We start from the raw sequence: 16,583 nt of genomic DNA, 5'->3' as shown, positions 1-16,583 counted from the left end.
AAGCTTCAGGCATTTAAGCCTACGCGTTCGCGAAGAGGGTCCTGCATTCGCGTAGGGTCCACCGGTAAAAGGTACGCATTCGCACAGTGGCAGCAGGCAAAGCACCGCGAACGCGAGGATCAAGCCATGTTCGTGTAGGAGAAATGAAGGCAGAAGCTGGGCACGACATTTGTGCTATGCGATCGCATAAGGCAGTACGCGATCGCGTAAGGCCGAGAAAATGTTCTCTGCGATCACATAAGCCCTTCCGCGTTCGCGTAGAGCAAAGCTGGGCAGCCAAAAAAAATGTGCTTCGCGATCACAAAGCATTGTACGTGATCGCATAAGGTAAAATCTGGGCAAATAAAACTTGAGTTCTGGAAATGGGATTTCGGCCCATTTTCAACCATTTCCAATTTTTGAGCTTAGGTAAGGCGATTCTTGGGCGATTTTCACGGGAAAATATTGGGGTAAGTGTTCCTTATCCTATATTGATTATAGTTCATGATTCCATACTCATTTATATAATGAATTCGCGAAATTTTGGGAGAAAAATCAGATTTTTATAAAATCTTCCAAAAATGAAAATTTAAGATTTGAAGGTCCATTTGACATCGGAATTTGATAATTTTTGTATGATTACTCGTCTCGAAATGGGTGATCGGATTTCGTAAGTTTTTCCAAGATTTGAGACGTGGGCACCATTGTCAATTTTTAAAGTGAATTTCGGATTTTATCTGGAAAATTAGTGAATTCATATGGAATTAATTCCTATGGTTCGTATTGAGTATATCAAATTATTTGTGCATAGATTTAAAGCTTTTAGGTTCAAATTTAAAAGGAAAAGTTGTGGTCGAGTAATTGATTGAAATTGCAAAGCGAGGTAAGTATCGTGGTTAACCTTGACTTGAGTGAATAGAACCCTTAAATTATTTGTTATGTGAAATACATGCGAATGGCGTATAGGCAAGGTGACGAGTATCTATACGTCGTCAAATTAATTGTTTGCATAATTATTTGAAAATCCTAAATTTATTTTAATACACAAATTAATTGTTATGAAAATTGTTTCTCTCCTATTCTTTGTCATATATTAGTTCTTGAATTTCTGCAATGATTGCTACATGCTTATTTGATTTATGTGCATCAATTGCTACTTGACATTTAGCATATTAAATATTAAACTGCCTATTTTCTCTCTGATTTCCATAATAAATTGTTATTTATCATTGTTTGTTTCATAATTAAATCATAATTATTGTATGCCTGTTGTCTTATAATTTTATATTAATTGTTGCATTTATTGGGGCAATTTATTCTATAAGAATTGGTAAATGAATATATATTAGAGGAGCGGGTTACACGCCGCAACAGAATTGATTGAAATGAATATATTGGGGAATTGGGTTGCACGCCGCAACAGACTTTATTAAAAGTCCATATTGGGGGGCCGGGTTGCACGCCGCAACAGACTTATTTAAAAGTCTATATTGGGGGATCAGATTGCACGCCGCAACAGACTTATTTAAAAGTCTATATTGGGGGATCGGATTGCATGCCGCAACGGACTTATTTAGAAGTCTATATATACTTGATTAATATAAATATATTAGAGGGTTGAAAATGAATATATTTTGGAAACGGGTTGCACACTGCAACGAAAATTGGTTGAAATAATAATTGGTTATGACTGTTGAGTTGGCTTCAACTATTAAAAATGAGCTACCTGATTTATTTCTATTATTGTTGTTTTTACTAATATTGCGTACAGGTTAATGTAAGTGACCTGCCTTAGCCTCGTCACTACTTCGTCGAGGTTAGGCTCAGCACTTACCAGTACATGGGGTCGGTTGTACTGATACTACACTCTGCACTTCTTGTGCAGATTTCGGAGTTAGTCCCAATGATGTACCATAGACTTGCTCGGATTTCAGCTACCAGAGGAGACTTGAGGTATAACTGCACGGCGTCCGCAGTTCTGAAGTCCCCGTCTACTTTATTTTAGGTATGTGTTTGTTTTCAAACAGCTTTATTTTATTCAAACCTTTATTTGTATTATTCTATAAGCTCGTGCTCTTGTGACACTAGTTCCGGGATGGTATTTAGACTCCGTTATTTTTATGGATTATTCACTACATTTCAGACTTTACTTCCGCATTTGTTTCTTTGTTACTAATAAATTTAAAAATTATTTTAAAAATGGATTATATTATTCTAACGTTGGCTTGCCTAGCAAGTGAAATGTTAGGCGCCATCACGGTCCCGAAGGTGGGAACTTCGGGTCGTGATAGTTGGTATCAGAGCACTGGGTTACATAGGTCTCATGAGTCATGAGCAAGCTTAGTAGAGTCTGAAGGATCGGTACGGAGACGTCTGTACTTATCTCTTAGAGGCTATGAAGTTTAGTAACAATATCACTTCTTTCTTATTCTGTCATGCAATTTTATTCTATCATCGATGATTGAACCATTCTACTCTTATTCTCTCGCAGATGGTGAGAACACGTACTACATCTACCGATGGACAGGGACTAGAGCCCCCGGTGGCAACTATGGCCAGGGGTAGAGGTTGAGGCCGAGGTCGTGCTATAGGCATCGGCAGAGGCAGGGGCAGGGCTCAGCCCAGAGCTCGAGCAACAGCCCCAGCAGTGGAGCCTCAGATAGAGCTTGACGAGGAAGTTCCAGCCCAAGTTGTTCCTGTCAGACCAGCTCAGGTTCCGGAGGGGTTCATTGCCACCCCAGTACTTCAGGACGCTTTGGTCCATTTGGTGAGTCTTATGGAGGGAGTAGCCCAGAATGGTCCATTTCTAGTGGCACCAGCCATCTCCCAAGCTGGGGCAGGAGCACAAACTCCCACTACTCCCGCTCCGGAGTAGATAGATCCCCAGAATCAGGCTCCAGCAGCCCCGTCAGTTGGGGTAGTTCAGGTAGTTGTTGCAGCACATACCGGTGATAGGACCGCTATATGTTTTGAGGCCTTATTGAGACTGGATAAGTTTACTAAGCTCTTTCCAGTTCACTTCAGTGGTACACCTCCTGAGGACCCACGGGATTATCTTGACCGCTGCCATGAGGTGCTGCGGAACATGGGTATAGTTGAGACCAATGGGGTTGATTTTGCTGTATTTCAAATGACTGGTTCCGCCAATAGGTGGTGGAAAGATTATACATTGGCCAGACCAGTTGGATCGCCTGCACTTACCTGGGATTCTCTTAGCTATTTTTGGAGAAGTTCCTTCCTATCACACTGAGAGAGGATTACCACAAGCAATTTGAGCATCTACAACAGAGCAGTATGACTGTTACTCAGTATGAGTCTCGTTTTGTGGATTTTGCTCGTCATGCTCTCCTTTTACTACCTACTGAGGGAGAGAGAGTGAGGAGGTTTATTGAGGGACTCACTCACCCTATTAGGCTTCAGATGGCCAAGGAGATCGGAAGTGAGATTTTTTTGCAGGCAGCTGCTAATGTCGTGAGGAGGATCGAGATGGTTCTTGCACAGGAGAGAGGGCATAGGTATGATAAGAGGCCTCGTCAGTTTGGTGGTTTCAGTGGTGCCTCGTCTGGAAGCAGGGGTAATTTTGGTAGGGGTCATCCTCCCAGACCATTTCATTCAGCACTTCATGCATCTCCCGGTGCTTCAGAGAGTCATGGTCCTATTATGCCTTACTATGGGCAGCCACCATTTAGTGCACATTCAGCTCCTATCAGTGCACCACCACTCCAGAGTTACTACAGCAGTTATTCGGCCCATTCGGGTCAGCTTCAGCTTCAGCAGCCACGGCATAAGGATGGGTGTTATGAGTGTGGGAACATTGGTCACATCATGAGGTATTGCCCTAGGTTGGCGAGTAACAGATCTCGGCATGATTCTCGTGCCATCATACCTGCACTGGTTGCTTCATCGCCTGCTCAGCCAGCTAGAGGTAGAGGTCAGGCAGCTAGAGGTGGAGGTCAGGCCATTAAAGGTGGAGGTCAGACCGTTAGAGGTAGAGGCCAGCCAATTAGAGGTCGTCCCAGAGACGCAATTCAGAGTGGTGGGGCTTAGCCCCGATTTTATGCTTTTCCAGCTAGTCTTGAGGCCGAGTCATCTGATGTTATGATCACAGGTATTATTCCAGTTTTCCATAGAGATTCTTCAGTTCTATTTGATCCAGTATCTACTTATTCCTATGTGTCCTCCTATTTTGCTTCATATTTGGGTGTGCCTTGTGATTCTCTGAGTGCTTCTGTGTGTGTATCTAGACCGGTGGGAGACTCTGTTGTAGTAGATCATATCTATCGTTCGTGTGTGGTTACTATTGGTAGTCTTGAGACTAGTGTGGATCTTTAACTTCTTGATATGGTAGATTTTGATGTCATCTTGGGTATGGATTGGTTGTCACCTTATCTTGCTATATTGGATTGCCATGCCAAGAAAGTGACCCGAGCCATGTCAGGGTTACCTCGGTTAGAGTGGAAAGGAACTCCTGGTCATTCTTCCAGCGGGGTTATTTCTTATATGAAAGCTCGGCGTATGGTAGAGAAAGGGTGTTTAGCCTATTTGGCTTATATTCGCGATCCCAGTACGGATGTTCCTTCTATGAATTCAGTACCAGTTGTTCGCGAATTTCCAGAAGTATTTCCTGTAGATTTGCCGGGAATGCCACCCGACAGAGATATTGACTTCTGTATTGATTTGGCTCTGGGCACTCATCCCATTTCTATTCCAACATACCATATGGCCCCGCTGGAGTTGAAAGAATTGAAGGAGCAGTTACCAGACTTGCTTGATCAGGGATTCATTAGACCCAGTGTCTCACCCTGGGGACACCAATACTATTTGTAAAGAAGAAAGATGGCTCTATGTGGATGTGTATAGATTATTGGCAGTTGAACAAGGCCACTATCAAAAGAAAATATCCGCTGCCAAGAATTGATGACTTATTTGATTAGCTTTAGGGTGCCAAGGTGTTTTCAAAGATCGATTTGAGGTCTGGTTACCACCAGTTGAAGATTAGGGCATCTGATGTCCCTAAAATAGCTTTTCGGACTCGGTATGGGCATTACAAATTCCTAGTGATGTCATTTGGATTAACAAATTCCCCAGCAACATTTATGGATTTGATGAATCAGGTGTTCAAGCCCTATTTAGATTCTTTTGTGGTTGTATTCATTGATGATATCGTGATCTACTCCTACAGTCGAGAGGAGCATGAGCAGCATCTTCGAGTGTGCTTCAGACTTTGAAGAATAATCAGTTATATGCCAAATTTTCAAAATGTGAATTTTGGTTAGACTCAGTTGCCTTTTTGGGGCATGTTGTATCGGCAGAAGGCATAAAGGTGGATCCTAAGAATATTGAGGTTGTTCAGAATTGGCCTAGAGCTACTTCAGTTACAGAGATCCAGAGTTTCCTGGGTTTGGCAGGTTATTATCGTCGGTTCATGGAGGGGTTTGCATCTATAGCAAGCCCATTGACCAGACTGACCCAGAAAGGTGTCCCATTCAGATGGTCAGATGAGTGTGAGTTGAGCTTTCATAAGCTCAAGGCTGCTTTGACTACGGCGCCAGTGTTGGTGTTACCCACAGGTTCAGGATCGTATACGGTATATTATGATGCATCTCATATTGGGATTAGTGTAGTATTAATGCAAGATGGCAAGGTGATTGCATACGTCGCGACAGTTAAAAGTTCACGAGAATAATTATCCTATTCATGACTTAGAATTGGCAGCCATTGTTCATGCGCTGAAGATTTGGAGGCATTACCTCTACGGTGTCTCGTGTGAGCTATTTACTGATCATCGTAGCCTTCAGTATCTGTTCAAACAAAAAGATCTTAATTTGAGGCAGAGAAGATGGTTGGAGTTGTTAAAAGACTATGATATCACCATTTTGTATCACTCGGGAAAGGCCAATGTGGTGGCCTATGCTTTGGGTAGAAAGGCTGTGAGTATGAGCAGTCTTGCGTACATTCCGGTTGGTGAGATGCCATTAGCTGCAGATGTTCAGACTTTGGCTAATCAGTTCGTCAGGTTAGATGTTTCAGAACCCAGTCGGTTTCTATCTTGCACAGTCGTTCGGTCTTCATTATATGAGCGCATCAGAAAGATGTAGTATGATGATCCTCATTTACTTGTCCTTAAGGACACGGTGTGGCACGGTGATGCCAAACAGGCTGCTGAGGGGGAAGATGGAGTTCTGCGAATGCAGGGTCGTATTTGTGTGCCTAATGTTGACGGGCTTCGTGAATTAATTTTGAAGAGGCACACAGTTTCAGGTATTCTATTCATCCAGGTACCACCAAAATGTATCAAGATTTGCGGCAACATTATTGGTGGAGGGGAATAAAAAAGGATATAGTTGCATATGTAGCTCGGTGTCTGAATTGTCAGCAAGTTAAGTACGAGCATCAGAGACCTGGTGGTTTGCTTCAGAAGTTAGAAATTCCTTAGTGGAAGTGGGAGCGTATCACTATGGATTTTGTTGTTGGGCTCCCATGGACTCAGAGAAAATTTAACGCAGTTTGGGTCATTGTGGAAAGGTTAACCAAGTCAGCACATTTCATTCCAGTGGCAGTTACCTATTCTTCAGAGCGGTTAGCTGAAATTTACATTCGTGAGACCATCCGCCTAAATGGTGTTCCCATGTTTATTATTTCAGGTCGAGGTACGCAATTTACCTCACACTTCTGGAGGGCTGCACAGCGTGAGTTAGGCACGCGGGTTGAGTTAAGTATATCATTTCATCCATGGACAGACGGACAGTCATAGCGCACCATTCAGATATTGGAAGATATGCTTCGCGCTTGTGTTATAGACTTTGGAGGTTCTTGGGATCAATTCTTGCCACTTGCTGAGTTTGCTTATAATAATAGCTACCAATCGAGCATTCATATGGATCCAGATGAGGCATTATACGGAAGGCGATGCCGATCGCCAGTTGGTTGGTTTGAACCGGGAGAGGCTCGGTTGTTGGGTACCGATTTGGTACAGGATGCCTTGGATAAGGTCAAGGTTATTCAGGATCGACTTCACACAGCTTAGTCTAGGCAAAAGAGTTATGTCGACTGTAAAGTTCGTGATATTTTATTAATGGTTGGAGAAAGAATATTACTCTGAGTTTCACCTATGAAAGGTGTAATGAGGTTCGGAAAGAAGGGCAAGTTGAGCCCTAGGTATATTAAACCTTTTGAAATTCTTGAAAGAGTGGGTGAAGTAGCCTATAGGCTTGCATTACCACCTAGTTTATCAGCGGTCCATCTGGTGTTCAATGTGTCTATGCTCCAGAAATATCATAGTGATCCGTCTCATGTGTTAGATTTCAGCTCAGTCCAATTGGACAAAGATTTGACTTATGAGAAGGAGCTGGTAGCTATTCTAGCCCGGTAGGTCCGACAGTTGAGGTCTAAGAGTTATCCTTTAGTTCGATTACATTAGAGAGGTCAGCCAGTATAGGCATCTACCTGGGAGTCCGAGTCGGACATGCGGAGTAAATATCCACACTTATTCACCAGCTCATGTACTTTTTCTAACTTTGTTCGAGGACGAATGTTTGTTTTAGAGGTTGAGAATATGATGACCCAAAATGTCATCTTTAAATTTAATAATTAATTTTATGTTCTTAGACCTCTAAAAGCACTATTTATTATTCATCGACTTGCGTGCGCAGTCCGTATAATTTTCCGAAAAGTTTTTATGTGAAATAGAGCTTTAAAACTCAACTGAGTTGACTTTGGTCAACATATTGAGCAAATGGACTCGGATCAGTATTTTAACAGTTCCGATAGGTCCGTATCATGATTTGGGACTTGGGCGTATGCCCGGAATCGAATTCCGAGGTCCCTAGCCCGAGATATGAAATTTTGATGAAAAATTAAAAGTTTGAAAGCTTAAGGAGTTTTAAGAATTTACTAATGTTGGATTTATTGACACCGGGTCCTTATTTTAGTTCCGAATCCTGGTATAGGTCCACTATAATATTTATGACTTGTCTGCCAAATTTGGTGAGAAACGGAGTTGATTTGATGTGATTCGGACGTCCGGTTGTAAAAATATAAGTTTTAAAGTTTTCTTGAAAATTTCCTTTGAATTGGTATCTGATTCGTAGTTCTATGTGTTATTTTGGCGATCTGATCGCGCGAGCAAGTTTGTATAATGTTTTAGGACTTGGGTGCATGTTTGGTTTGGAGTCCCGAGGGATCGGGTGAGTTTCGGATAGGCTACGGGTAGTTTGGAACTTAGAAAATCTGGTTTTTACTTAACTTCAGTTGTCATCTGGTTTCCTTCTATGCGATCGCATGGCTACATCCGCGATCGTGAAGGCTTAATGGAAATGATAAAAATTTAAACTATGTGATCGCATAGTAATGTCCACGATTGCACAGTGGCAGCAGGCAAAGCACCGCGAACGCGAGGGTCAAGCCGTGTTCGCGTAGGAGAAATGAAGGCAGAAGATGGGCACGACATTTGTGCTATGCGATCGCATAAGGCAGTACGCGATCGCGTAAGGCCTAGAAAATGTTCTCCGCAATCGTATAAGCCCTTTCCGTGTTCATGTAGAGCAAAGCTGGGCAGCCAAAAAAAAATGTGCTTCGCGATCGCGATGCATTGTACGCGATCGCATAAGGTAAAATCTGGGGAAACAGAACTTGAGTTCTGGAAATGGGATTTCGACCCATTTTCAACCATTTTCAATTTTTGAGCTCGGGTAAGGCGATTCTTGGGTAATTTTTACGGAAAAACATTGGGTTAAGTATTCCTTATCCTATATTGATTATAGTTCATGATTCCATACTCATTTATATCATGAATCCGTGAAATTTTGGGAGAAAAATCAGATTTTTATAAAAACTTCCAAAAACAAAAATTTAAGATTTGAAGGTCCATTTGACATCGGAATTTGATAATTTTTATATGGTTGGACTCGTCTCAGAATGGGTGTTCGGATTTCATAACTTTTTTCGAGATTTGAGGCGTGGACCCCACTGTCAATTTTTAAAGTGAATTTCGAATTTTATTCTAAAAATTAGTAAATTCATATGGAATTAATTCTTATGATTCATATTGAGTATATCGAATTGTTTGTGAATAGATTTGAAGCTGTTGGAGTCAAATTTAAAAGTAAAAGTTGTGGTCGAGTAATTGATTGAAATTGCAAAGCGAGATAAGTGCCATTGTTAACCTTGACTTGAGGGAATAGGACCCTTAAATTATTTGCTATGTGAAATGCATGCGAACGAAGTATAGACGAGGTGACGAGTGTCTATACGTCATCAAATTAATTGTTTGCATAATTATTTAAAAATCCTAAATTTGTTTTAATACACGAATTAATTGTTATGAAAATTGTTTCTTTCCTATTCTTTGTCAAATATTAGTTCTTGAATTCCTGCAATGATTGCTACATGCTTATTTGATTTATGTGCATCAATTGCTACTTGACATTTAGCATATTAAATAATAAACTACCTATTTTCTCTCTGATTTCCATAATAAATTGTTATTTGTCATTGTTTGTTTCATAATTAAATCATAATTATTGTATGCTTGTTGTCTTATAATTTTATATTAATTGTTGTATTTATTGGGGCAATTTATTCTATAAGAATTGATAAATGAATATATATTGGAGGAGCGGGTTACACGCCGTAACAGAATTGACTGAAATGAATATATTGGGGGATCGGGTTGCACGCCGCAACAGACTTTATTAAAAGTCCATATTGGGGGGCCGGGTTGCACGCCGCAATAGACTTATTTAAAAGTCTATATTGGGGGATCAGATTGCACGCCGCAACAGACTTATTTAAAAGTCTATATTGGGGGATCGGATTGCACGTCGCAACAGACTTATTTAGAAGTCTATATATATACTTGATTAATATAAATATATTGGAGGGTTGAAAATGAATATATTGTGGAAACGGGTTGCACGCTGCAACGGAAATTGGATGAAATAATAATTGGTTATGACTGTTGAGTTAGCTTCAACTATTAAAAATGAGCTACTTGATTTATTTCTATTATTGTTATTTTTACTAATATTGTGTACAGGTTAATGTAAGTGACCTGCCTTAGCCTCGTCACTACTTCGTCGAGGTTAGGCTCAGCACTTACCAGTACATGGGGTCGGTTGTACTGATACTACACTCTGCACTTCTTGTCTAGATTTCGAAATTTGTCCCAGCAGCGTACCATAGACTTGCTCGGATTTCAGCTACCAGAGAAGACTTGAGGTATAACTGCACGGCGTCCGTAGTTTTGAAGTCCCCGTCTACTTTATTTTAGTTGTATGTTTGTTTCCAGACAGCTTTATTTTATTCAGACCTTTATTTGTATTATTTTAGAAGCTCCTGCACTTGTGACACCAGTTTTGGGATGGTATTTAGACTCTGTTATTTTTATGGATTATTCACTACATTTCAGACTTTACTTCCGCATTTGTTTCTTTGTTATTAATAAATTTAAAAATTGTTTTAAAAATGGATTATATTATTCTAACGTTGGCTTGCCTAGTAAGTGAAATGTTAGGCGCCATCATGGTCCCGAAGATGGGAATTTTGGGTCGTGACAACTAGCATGTGTAGTTATCTTGTTAGCCTAGAATAGCATGTCTATGTGTCCTAATAGCCTATTTGAACTCTTTGCAACATGTTTAGTAAGTCCTGCTTCTTTCTTGACTTGTACTTGGCCTAAATTGTAGGTTTCTTGTTGTAACTGTTATATTCATTTGTTTGAGTTGTGTATTTATTTTGGGACTACGGGACGATTTCCCGGGAAATCCCCCTGCACATTTACTTTTGAGACTTCGAGGCGGTTCCTCAAGAGTTCTCCCTGCACATTTAATTTTGAGACTATGAGGCGGTTCCTCGGGAGTTCTCCCTGCATATTTACTTTTGAGACTACGAGGCGGTTCCTCGGGAGATCTCCTTGCACTTTTATTTTGGGACTACGAGACGGTATCTCGGGAGATCCCCTGATGTTATCCCTGTGTTTAGCGTTGCTACTTTGCTATGTTCTCTTTGTTTAAATTCCAGTCTCTTATTATATTGTTATACTCTCCTGCTTATTTATTATATACCAGTAGGGCCTTGACCTGACCTCGTCACTACTCGGCGGAGGTTAGGCTTGGCACTTACTGGGTACCGCTGTGGTGTACTCACGCCCTATCCTGCACATGTTTTTCGTGTGCAGATCCAGGTTTCTCTTACCAGCCTCATCCTTAGTTGCAGTCGTTGCTATTTTCGGAGAATTTCAAGGTACATCTGCCCGCGTCCGCAGATCCTCGGAGTCCCCCTCTATCCCCCTATGTTGATTCTTCTCTTATTTCTATAGACACTGATGTATAGAACAGTTAGAACTTCGTAAAAACTTGTGACTTACGGTGTTCTGGGTCTTGGGAGCGTTATGTATATTTCGAGAGTTGATTATTGTATATGTCGAGCGGCATCTCAATTGCTTATTAAAATATTTGTTATTGTTAGTTGTTTTTTTTCATGTTTTTTATTTCTTTTTCGCAAGTGTTAGGCTTACCTAGTCATAGAGACTAGGTGCCGTCACGACGATTCACGGAGGGAGAATTTGGGTCATGACAGTAGTGTGTTTCTTTAAAACGAGGGTTTGGCTCAATTTCACTTCATTTCGTCCATGGAAGCCAATTTTGGAGCACTTTTGAAGTGCCATCTTCATCAACTATAATGAGGTAAGTGATTTCTTCACATTGTGAGTTAAATACATGTTTTTTACATGGATTCAAGCATGAAAATTGATAGAAATTGTGGGATTTTGAAAGAAACCTAGAAATTTATATTTTTGGATTTCGACCACAAATTAGGGCATGGAATTGAGAATAAATCATATATTTGAGTTCATGATGTAATGGGTAGTGGTTATCTTCAAATATCTCTGGAATCCGGACATGTGGGACCGAGGGTTGCTTTATCGATTTTTCGAGCGGAGTTAGAAATTGTTATAAATTGATTAATTATGAGTATTAGAGTATATCTTGATTGGGTTGCATCTTATTTGTCTAGTTTTGGATCGACGGTCACCGGGTTGAGGTGTTAGGGCGGCGTTGGAGCCGGTTTTGGAACGTCGGAGTGAGGTAAGTCTCATGTCTAACTATGTGAGGGGGAAATTATCCCTAAGTGATATATTTGATATGTACAACTTGTTGCGGGGACTACGTAAGTACAAGGTGACGAGAGTCCGTACGTAGTTAGATTCATGTTATTGTCCGGGTAGACTTAGGTTCACACCATGTTGTACTTGTACTATAGGGATTATCCTTGCTCGTTTAATTCTTTATTTTACATTTCTACTTGAGACTAGACTTGATATTATAGAGACTTCATGATTTCACGATTAGTCACCGAATAACTTTACTCCTCTTACGACATGTTTCCGTGATATATATATGTTTCATTGAAAAGTTTTTGTTAAAGAAATTACAAGTCACACGTTTATTCATGAGTGGGGTCAAGGACCCGTCAAAGCCTCTAATTCTAATGGGATCGGGCCGTTCACCTCGGCATGATTTTGTATTTCACTTCTTATGGGATGGGTCGTTCGCCTCGGCAGGATTTATGTACCACACTCTCATGGGAGCGGGTCGTTCGCCTCAGCAGTTTGAAAGATGTATCTATGGTTCGTGTCGTTCGACTCTCGGCAGTGCACAGTTTAAATATTTATGTTGAATCGGGTCGTATGCCTCGGCATTTCCTATATCATATCCCCATGGAATCGTGCATAATATTTGGCAAGAAGCCAGTGTATCTGTGAGTTATCCCAATTTGAGTTATGACAATCTATCTAATGAAATCCACTATATCTATATATATGCTCCGATTAAGGAGGGAATTTCTAATGGAGAACTTGAGTTCCTCGTAAAAAAGGGGATTTATACCGCGTGATTTGTACTTGTTTATCTCATTTATTTACTGTGCCTCATACTTACTTACCTCTTTACTGTACCTGATGTTATTGGACCCCTAGTAGGTGTCGATGTCGACCCCTCGTCACTACTTCTCCGGGGTTAGGCTAGATACTTACTGGGTACACGTTGATTACGTACTCATACTACACTTCATGCACATTCTTGTGCAGGTACATATATGACTAGTTGTCACGACCCCAAATTCCCTCCGTAGGAGATCGTGATGGCACCTAGTCTCTAAGACTAGGTAAGCCTATCAATGCGGAATAATCATAAATATCTGAAATAAATAAATACAATTCAAATAATTACAACTTCCAAAACCCGGTAGAAATAAGTCACAAGATTCTAAAAATTTATTCTCAATGTTTCTATGTATCAAGGTTTAAATAAAAATAAGGAAAGCAACATAATATGGTAGCAGGGGACTCCGGAGTCTGCGGACACTGGCAGATATACCTCGAAGTCTCCGTGCGCAGGTAACTCACTGACGTCTAGACTGGTATGATGTACCTAGATCTGTACAAAAAGATATGTAGAAGCGTAGTATGAGTACACCACAGCGGTACCCAGTAAGTGTCAAGCCTAACCTCAGTAGAGTAGTGACGAGGTCAGGTCAGGCCCTACTGGAGAATAAATAATGACATGGAAAAATGTTTAAATAATTTAATAAGATAAAATGACAATGGAAATGAATCAAATAGTATGTCACATTTAAATGACACCAAATAATTACAAATAATATCTCATGGAATCAAAACAGAATTCCTTTCAACTTTATGAAAATCACAACAATTAATCGAAGGCAACTATGGCCATAAATCAATATCAACAAGGGCACTACCGAGGTAGCGCCTCGTAGTCCCAAATCATAAATAAATTCACAATATCTCATTTTCTTATCTCACCGCGGGAGCCTTTACAATTTATTTGAAAGAAAATATTTTTTCCGAAATAGCATCCCGCGTTTTAGCCATCCTTGTCACATCGCATGACTTCTAGTAGTTCCCCCTACTAGCCACGCGTATCAAGCCACCCTTATCTCACCGCATGTGTTTAAATACACAGACCTTATACCACCGCATGCGTATCAATATCACAATATATCATAATTTGCACCTCAAGTGCTCAAATAATTTAACTTGCCAAAATAATTCAACAACTATATTTTTCCATAATAAAGAGCTCACGGCTCATGCCAAAATAAACCATCAATAATATTTTTTCACAATAAAGAGCTCACGGCTCCTGTCAAAATAATTCAACAATAATATTTTTCTACAATAAAGAGCTCACTGCTCAATCACAATGAGTACGAAAATCTTACAAAAATATTCAGGAGTAATGCACAGAATAAAAGAAACCAAGTTCCTACTAAACAGATAAAACAATTAGAAGGAAAAGGTCAAGCAAATTTAAAAATATAAACATTAAATCAATAATGAAGAATATAACAAAATAAAATAATTTAATTAATATCAAAAAGTCAACCCCCCGGTCAAACTTCCCAAAATTTCAACTTTTGGCATTTCAAGCCTAATTCCTCTACGGACTTCCAATTAAAATTCCAATCACGCTCCTAAGTCCAAAATCATCATACGGAGCTGTTGGAATCATCAAAATTCTATTTTGGGGTCGTTTGCACGTAATTCGACATCCAGTCACTATTTGAACTTAAACTTTTAATTTTTCATCAAAATTCCATATCTCGGGCTAGGGACCTCGGAATTTGATTCCGGGCATACGCCCAAGTCTTAATTCATGATACAGACCTACCGGAACTGTCAAAATACTGATCCGAGTCTGTTTGCTCAAAATGTTGACCAAAGTCAACTTAGTTGAGTTTTAAAGTTCTAATTCATATTTTAATCCATTTTTAACATTAAAACTTTCTGGAAAATTTTATGGATTGCGCACGCAAGTCGAGGAATGATAAATAGTACTTTTTGAGGTCTTAGAACATAGAATTAATTATTAAATTTAAAGATGACATTTTGGGTCATCACACTAGTGGCCTTGTGAGAGCAGAGGCGTGTATGCATGCGGGGACTTACGTGCGCTGCATCCCATATTACGACCTGCAGCCGGCAGAGTCTCCTTTAGAGTATTTATATTTCTCCTGTCCAATTTATATTTCGGACATATGCTGTATTTTATTGTACATTCCTAGTTGATGCTCATGCACTTGTGACACCGGGTTTTGGGGTGATTATGGGTTGTCATGTATTGAAATTATTAAAAATATTATTATTTACTCTATAAATTTCATCTTTTACTATTTAATTAAAGGAAATATGGTTTCAAAAATATTAAAAATGAGAACCAAATTAAGTATTTATTTTTAGCTTGCCTGATAGCGGTGTCCGGTGCCATCACGACCTTTAATGTATTTTGGGTCGTGACAATCCCCACTGACCAAATTGACCTAGAAGGGTGCCCCATTCAGATGGTCAGACGAGTGTGAGTTGAGCTTTCAGAAGCTCAAGACTACTTTGACTACGGCACCACTGTTGGTATTACCCACAGGTTTAGGATCTTATATGATGTATTGTGATGCATCTCGCATTGGGCTTGGTGCAGTATTAATGTAAGATGGCAGGGTAATTGCACATGCATCATGGCAGTTGAAAGTTCATGAGAAGAATTACCATGTTCATGACTTAGAATTGGCAGCCATTGTTCAAGCGCTGAAGATTTGGAGGCATTACCTTTACGGTGTCTTGTGTGAGGTATTCACTGATCATCATAGTCTACAGTATCTTTTCAAACAAAAAGAACTCAATTTGAGGCAGAGAAGATGGTTGGAGCTATTGAAAGACTATGATATCACTATTTTGCATCACCCCAAAAAGGCCAATGTGGTGGTCGATGCTTTGAGTAGAAAGGATATGAATATGGGCAGCCTTGCGTATATTTCGGTTGGTGAGAGGCCGTTAGCTGCAGGTGTTAAGACTCTGGCCAATCAATTCGTAAGGTTAGATATTTCAGAGCCCAGTCGGGTTCTAGCTTGCACGGTCGCTCGGTCTTCTTTATATAAGCATATCAGAGAGCGATAGTATGACGATCCTCATTTACTTGTCCTTAAGGACACGGTGAGGCATGGTGGTGCCAAACGGGTTGTTGTAGGGGAAGATAGAGTTCTATGGATGCAGGGTCGTATTTGTGTGCCTAATGTGGACGGACTTCGTGAATTAATTCTTGAGGAGGCCCACAGGTCCCGGTATTCTATACATCCGGGTGCCGCCAAAATGTATCAAGATTTGCGGCAACATTATTGGTGGAGGAGAATGAATAAGGATATAGTTGCATATGTAGCTCAGTGTTTAAATTGTCAGCAAGTCAAGTACGAGCATCAGAGACCTGGTGGTTTGCTTCAGAAGTTAGAAATTCCTGAGTGGAAGTGGGAGCATATCACTATGGATTTTGTTGTTGGGCTCCCACAGGCTCAGAGAAAATTCGACGCAGTATGGGTCATTGTGGACAGGTTGACCAAGTCAGCACATTTTATTCCAGTAGCAGTTACCTATTCTTTATAGCGGTTATCAGAGATTTACATCCGCGAGATTGTACGCCTTCACGATGTGCCTATGTCTATCATTTCTGATCGAGGTACGCAGTTCACCTCGCACTTCTGGAGGGCTGTACAGCGTGAGTTGGGCACGCAGGTTGAGTTGAGTAAAACATTTC

Source organism: Nicotiana tomentosiformis, chromosome 4 (genome assembly GCF_000390325.3).
Source record: "Nicotiana tomentosiformis chromosome 4, ASM39032v3, whole genome shotgun sequence".
Taxonomy (NCBI): Eukaryota; Viridiplantae; Streptophyta; class Magnoliopsida; order Solanales; family Solanaceae; genus Nicotiana; species Nicotiana tomentosiformis.
This window is presented reverse-complemented; position numbering follows the sequence as displayed.